The following is a 7,470-nucleotide window of genomic DNA, read 5'->3' as shown; positions in this document are numbered from 1 at the left end:
AAAGTCATGTGAATACGATAATACAGTGAATTCTTTTGTTTCATGTCATAACTTGGTTCGGCAATTGGTGGATTGCAAGCGGGGAAGAAAATGGCGCGGGCTGAGCCGTAGCCGTGTAAAGTGACGACATCATGGCAGCGAGTTGTATACCAGCCGGACTTGCTGCGCTGGTGTTGTTGAAGACCTAAACCATGTCACAAGACCAGTGGTTGATCTTTTATTGGAAATTCTTATAAGTCCTGGTGAGTCCTATCTGTTTTACCTGATTTGAAATATGGGAAGTTTAATAGGATACAAACGAATATAGTGGAGAATGTTATCGTAAAGAAGTGAAATAAACATTGCGAAGTAAAATGATTTGGATTATTGAAATAGGCTTAGAAAATGCCCGAAACAGAGTAAATCATAAGTGAGAAAATTGGAGCAAAACATTCTAAATGATGATCATACCGAATCGGTAATTGTTTAAGTGCGGTAATATTTCCTCGAGGTGTTGGTCGCTACATTGTGACTTTATGACTTGTGTGTGTGAGAGCAGGGTGCTCTGTCGTTTTGTGGTCGTGGACCATGGTGGCCATCCCGGGAGGGGATGTTGTGACTTATGACTGTTTTGTAGCGTAACCACAGTTTGGGGAGGAATATTACAGTCTGTTGTACTTTGCAGTAGATGTGTAATAATGTTAATTGATTTAATTGAGCAATGAAAGCTATGATTGACCTGTTTCGGAGCAACTCTGATAGGAAGCTGCGCACTTGTAGTGTTCGGGGCTGCAGCCACTTTTGTGCTGCTCGTCTTAGAAACTACAGGTATGCGGTCGAGGCCTGGATGTCATGTTGACTTTGTATTTGGTCATGACATTGTACCTGAATCTAAGTCAAGTTGACCTCCGGTAGAATTAGTCGAACTGCACAAATTAGAAATTAGTGATATAAAAGAAATTGTGTAACGCATTGACCACTATTCTACCAACTAAAATGTAAAGTTTGTGTGCTAGCTGTGTTGAGATATCGTCACTTGGTGTAAGTGGCATGAGTTGCTGTCGCTCGATTTAGGTGGCAGCAACGACTGTGTTGAGATATCGTCACTTGGTGTAAGTGGCATGAGTTGCTACCGCTCGATTTAGGTGGTAGTGACGCCTGGTTATGAGATATCGTCACTCAGTAGAGTGGCATGAGTTGCTACCGCTCGATTTAGGTGGTAGTGACGCCTGGTTTTGAGATATCGTCGCTCAGTAGAGTGGCATGAGTTACTATCGCTCGTTTAGGTGATAGTAACGACCGATGTGTAAAGAGTAATTGAATTTTCAAGTTTGGTTGTTTATAGTGTGTGAATACTGGTCAATGGTCCGTGTATTGTTAGTTGATGATTAATCATGATGTAATGTGAGCTCGTGTAGAGTCACAAGTAGAGCTCGTGTAGAGTCACAAGTAGAGCTCGTGTAGAGTCACAAGTAGAGCTCGTGTAGAGTCACAAGTAGAGCTCGTGTAGAGTCACAAGTAGAGCTCGTGTAGAGCTCATGCAGAGTCCTATATAGAGTCTCATGTTAGGTCAGGAATGACCGAGCGAACTTGGATACTGTGCTGTGGTATATTGTTTCAGATTAACACACGAGGACGTGTGTCACGCAGGATGGCCGTGTCGGAGTTAGTTATGAATAAAGAAGAGAAATTGATCAAATCGGAAAATACAATGAAGTTGCAACGCTCCGACGTCAGGTGGCGTACGAGCAGAGCGGAGTGAAGTCGGGGGAGTCACTACAGAGTCGTCGTGTCGAGCGGACGTGCACTGCCGTTCTAGTCGGGCAGTCTACCGCGAACCATCGTCGTGAACGGACGTGTCGAATAATTACGATCGGAACGTGGAGTGATATAGTCGCTCACCTATAACTTGTAGGGACGTCAAGAAAGTGTGATCGGAAAAGAGTACCTAGCAAGTACGTTCACATGTCCCGATGATTCGGTCCGAATATAGGAACCATGGGTGGTGGAGGGCAAGTAGAGGGCGAGTAGCCCCTTCGCGCTAACGTCCTTATGCGCGCTAGATAACGAGAGACTGTGTAACCGTTACGAATACCGTGACGTTGCCGTGAGTGTGTACCTTATGCTGTGACTTTATTTAATCGTGATACAAAAACTATGTGGAAGTAAATAAAATGATTGTGATACTGATGACGGCCATTATTGTCTTCTAACGCCCACTCTTATAACGCCCACCCTCCATTCTGATGATGATGTTACGACCGACACCCCACTGTTACGACATATATATGTGTGTTTATCAAGGACGCCTGTATCCCAGAAGGGGTAGGCAGAGGTTTATTGTATACACCCGCTTCGCCAGCTAAATTTAAGTGCCGTCTAATAGAGGGCGAACCTATTACCATTAACCAGGCTCAGATCCTGGAAACCACGTGATTTCAATTATCTATGATCCAAACATGTATTCAAACTCGAATTATAAAGTCAAATACAGTGGTTTAAAGCCGGGATCGGGATTCGACGAACGCATAACGGAAGTATACCAAATTCATAAAACAATACGATTGCTACGTTTGCTACGCGCGACGTAACGCTACGCCGTAGGTTAATCAAAGTTTCTACGAATTTCCATACCGGCGTAGCATATTGGATTGTAATTTCCATTTCAGTTTGATAACAGAGATAGGAAAGCGTGTAAGTGCATACATTCCATAAGATTGGCAAACAGCTGGGCGAACACGGAACATTCTGGAAGTTCTCGAATGTATTATTTAGGTACTAGCCTTTGCCCGCGGCTTTGCTCGCGTTAAATTCGCGGTAATACGTTTCCTCTTTCTTATTTAGCAATTTTAAGCTTCCTACTGCGAAAAGTTCCATATAAAATTTCACCCTCTCTATGAAGAGGTTCGGGGCAGATTACAAAAAAAATATTATGAACGATTTTTTTGTTAGTCACAAAAAGTCCGCATACCAATTTTTAGTTCACTGCCTTGAAAATTACGGAATTCTCCATATAAACTTCTACCCCCCCCCCCCATTTTAGAGAAGTGATGGGTTAGAAAGAGGCAAAAAGTAGCATATTTGTCACTTTACGTCCCACTTAAAAATCACGTTAATTCATTTTGCCTCCGCAGTACTGACTGATATTAGGCAGCCAAATTCCTAAATTGTATATACTTCTAATCTAATCTAATCTAGCCTACAAGGTCCCACTGCTGGGCAAAGACCTCCCCTTCCTCTTTCCATTTACAGAACTATCACGGAAGAAAATTTAATTACATTTCTGTTGCTTTCTTTCAACTTGTGCAATACAAAATATTTTATTCTTTTTGTTCCCTGTTTATGCCCGCCCTCGTTCAAGCTAACAGATGCCAAAACCATTCTCCCCTTTACTCAGACCCTTCAAGCGCAAACCTGATAATTTTATAAAAGATTTCAATTAAAATAGACTTTATAATAATTAGCCCCACAAAATTAATTTACTGAATACTGAATTTTGTAGCACAAAATTGTGTATTTGATCGGGAGGAACCTTGGAATAATTAATTTTAAGACTACTTATTATGGAATATTCAATTATTTTACAACTTATTTCTTCTTATATAAATACATTATAGTTACGCCGTTTTCCTACCGGAATTATTGCGAAATTATTATACTATATATATTTATATATAAAGTACGTTGAATAAATGATTCTGATTCTAAATAATTCCAAAAAAACATTAACGCATTTGACGTTTTTCCTTATTTCCATAAAAACCTTTTTTTCACCTCACCCTCGCAACCGTTTTAGCAATTTCCCCCAAGTGTTAAACCGACCTTGGTCAAACGAGCTCTTAACTTAAGCCCCTAATTTGTGGCGGACTTATTGCGTGCAGTTCCTCGCATGTTCACACTAAGTGTGGCAACATAAACACTTCGGATCAATTATATCTTTGAAAGAGAAGGCGGATCAAATCGACATTGTGAATCGGTCTGTAGTTATTATTTTTCATATAACAAGTTCGTGTTTTATAATCTCATAATAATAATTATGATTGCTAATGGCGCGATGTTTGACAGATTTTCTTAATGACGTCAAATGGAGAGGAGAGGCGTATATTTCCATACAATATCGATATTTTTTCGTTTTGACCTTGCGTGAAATGTATCTCATTTGCTTTTTCTTTTCCCTGGCTATACGGGTTGTGAGAAACTGCAGTAGTTTCAGACGGATGACACGTTTGTTATGTAAAAAATGTCGATTCAAATGTTAGGTTTTCTGTAATTTTGTGCGAATTTGTGTTGCCTTCATATGCCAACACTAGGAGAAAGGGTATAAAAAAGCGTGTTTGTCTTTCATTGGGGTTTTTTTGATTCGAGCACGCATCGAAGGCAGACGTACCATTTTGAACACGTGTGCACTTGTGTTTGAGCACGTGTGCGTTTTGGAAATTTAGAGTAAGTAACCAATATACTTATTATTTATTATTTCAATGGTTGTTTTATTTATAGAGCATGTACCTGAGGCAGCTTTATGTGTATCCAGGTATCCGTATGTTAGTTAATGATCATGTTACCGTGGTCTTACTACACAAAGTATAATGTTACCTACTGAATGAAGATATTTTTCAAATTTGAACTAGGTAATAAAATAGCTTATTATATTGTATGTACTAAATATTGAAGGAACGCAAATATAAAAATAAAAACTCATTTCATAAATAATCTTATAATCCCGTATCCGTGATGAAAAAATTAAAAGCATTTTCGTTTCAAAGGTGCTTTGTTGAATGATGAATGAACGAACGAGTGATGAATGAGTCGGTGAATGATGAATGGTGTAGCGATGTGGACTCTGTTGTTGAAAGGATTGAATGAATGACTGTGAAGTGTGGTTGGAAGATAATCGTTTGTTCAAATACAATGAAATGAAAACATTGAACGAAAAAGTGTTTTGATAAATCTGTTTTATAATAACTATAAAAATAAATTTGAAATAAAATTTGCAATTGAGTAAGATAAAAGGCGAATGAGGAAACCCAAATTCCCGAGAAATGCATTTTCGGAGGTATGTGACTAACTGTATTGGGCTGGCTTTCCCTTCGTGGGTTGGAAGGTCAGACAGGAAGTCGCTTTTGTAAAAAACCGGACCTATCAACACTTCTCTTGCTTCCTCCACATCATCATCATCAACAGCCTATATACGTCCCACTGCTGGGCACAGGCCTCCCCTCAATCAACAGGAAGGGGTATGGAGCATACTCCACCACGCTGCTCCAGTGCGGGTTGGTGGAGGTGTTTTTACGGGTAATAGCCGGGGAAGCACGGAATCATCTTACTTTTTCGGACAATCAGGTGATTCAAGCCTGAAAAGTCCTTACCAAACAATGGACAGTCTCACACTAACACAACTATCAATACAGACACACACACACAACAACACAACAACAACAACACAACACAACAACAACTATTAATTAACAACAACTATTACTATTAATTTTAATAAAGACTCAATTTACGTAATATTTATGTTGTAATATAACATAGTTTCCTATTAAAGTATCGGATGTCTTGTCGCTGAACATAACGACGTCCGTGCCTCCGGGCGCTTTGCTAAGATTATTATATCTAGACATTTATAATTAACCGGGTGACTCGCTTCGTCTTCGCATTTGAAGCCGACATTTGGAATACTGTACTGGTACTATATGGTGAAACGTGGACTATGACACAGAGAGACAGAGAGAGGTTGGAAGCGTTTGAGATGGACTGAAATGGTGTCAAATGAAAAAGTGCTGGAAATAGTTGAAGAAAAGAGAACCATATTGAAGATTATAGAGAACCGGAGAGGAAATATGATTGGCCACCTGATACGACACGATTCATTTAAACAAACATTATTATAGAAGGAAAAATTGAAGGGAAGAGAGGAAGGGGTAGACCTAGGATAACATTACTCATACTCATACTCATACTCATTTATTCATAAAATTTTTAAATTTTACATGTCAAATATCTACTTATAAATATCAAGTACCCATAGTTAATAATACATAATTATATCAGTGATGTCAACATATTATCTATCCATTACAGAACTCATCCATGTTATAAAAGGCACATTTAACAAGCCATTCTCTTAATTTATTCTCAAATTTGAAATCGTTTACACAATTTTTTATGTCGACAGGGATTTTATTGTAGATCTTTGGTCCAATAGCATGAATACTTTTAGTTGATTTTTCCAGCCTGCACAAGGGTCGCATTAACTCGGTTTTACTTCTAAGGTTGTAAGTGTGTACTTCACATTTCATAGAAAAGAGGGAAATGTTGGTCCTTACGTATTTTGCGATATTAAAGATATATTGTGAACAGAGTGTTAAAATCTTTAGTTTGATAAATAGTGGTTTAGCATGAGTTTTGACAGGTACTCCAGCAACGATTCGAACGGCCCGCTTCTGCAGCACAAATGCACGATCGTGATCAGCTGCCGTACCCCACAGCTCGAGGCCGTAGCACAGCACGGAGTGAAACAGCGAGAAGTAGCAGGAGCGCAGCGAGTCGCGCGGCAGCACGCCAGATAGCCTGCGCAGAGCGAAGCACGCGCCGCTCAGTTTACCACACAGCGCGGCTATGTGGTGTTCGAATGTTAACGAACTATCTATCGTTATTCCGAGGAATTTAGTATATTTTGTTTGGGGTACCTGGATACCATCTATGTTAATTATAAGTGGACGAGGAGGTCGACCACCTAAGTTAAAATGTAGGATTTGTGTTTTTGATAAATTAAGTAGTAAGCCGTTTACATTAAACCAGTTACGAAGGCTTGTTATGTCTTGCTTTATTTTGTATTCTAGGTCAGTTATTGTACTGCCTATTAAGATGTCACAGGCGTCATCAGCAAAAACGTATACATCTCCGGAAACAGCTTCTGGTAAGTCATTTACTTGAACCAGGAATGAAATGTTGGCGAGGGCGGAGCCCTGTGGGACGCCGACGTCGGTGCTGCCTTCGGGGGATTTGGTAACACCGTTGTTGAGTGTAACGGTTTGTTTTCTATTAGATAGAAAGTCTACCATGAAGTGTAAAGCCGGACCCCTTATCCCTATGTGTATCCATGTATCCATTTATGAAACAAATAAAAGAGAAGGTGCAGGTCGTGTCGTATCGGGAGGTGAAGGTTTTGGCGGGAAGAAGAGAGGAATGGCGGTTACTCCACCGACAAGAGCGCAGCTCTTAAATAGAGAGAGAGACTATATGGTACTCTCCACATAACATAGTACCAGTCCTCGTAAACGCCTTTTTGAATGTGATTTATGCTAACAATGTCTCTGCCTACCCCAACGGGACGCTTAACAGCCTCCGTGGTCTAGTGGTTAGAGCGTTAGGCTCACGATCTGGAGGTCCGGGTTCGATTCCCGATGGGGACATTGTCGCAATCACTTTGTGAGACTGTCCTTTGTTTGGTAAGGACTTTTCAGGCTTGAATCACCTGATTGTCCA

General features: G+C 40.1%; 1 long non-coding RNA gene across 1 annotated transcript; it reads left to right on the top strand.

Annotated features, from left to right (window-relative positions):
• The first annotated feature begins 392 nt into the window (after window positions 1-392).
• Window positions 393-2,169, top strand: LOC126376356 (uncharacterized). Its single transcript, XR_007567716.1, has 2 exons — window positions 393-1,124; window positions 1,196-2,169. It is a non-coding gene; the product is annotated as an uncharacterized LOC126376356 (long non-coding RNA).
• The last annotated feature ends 5,301 nt before the right edge of the window (window positions 2,170-7,470 follow it).

Source organism: Pectinophora gossypiella, chromosome 20 (assembly GCF_024362695.1).
Source record: "Pectinophora gossypiella chromosome 20, ilPecGoss1.1, whole genome shotgun sequence".
NCBI classification, from domain to species: Eukaryota; Metazoa; Arthropoda; class Insecta; order Lepidoptera; family Gelechiidae; genus Pectinophora; species Pectinophora gossypiella.
The sequence above is the reverse complement of the archived record's forward strand: the minus strand, read 5'-3'. Positions and strand labels throughout refer to the sequence as shown.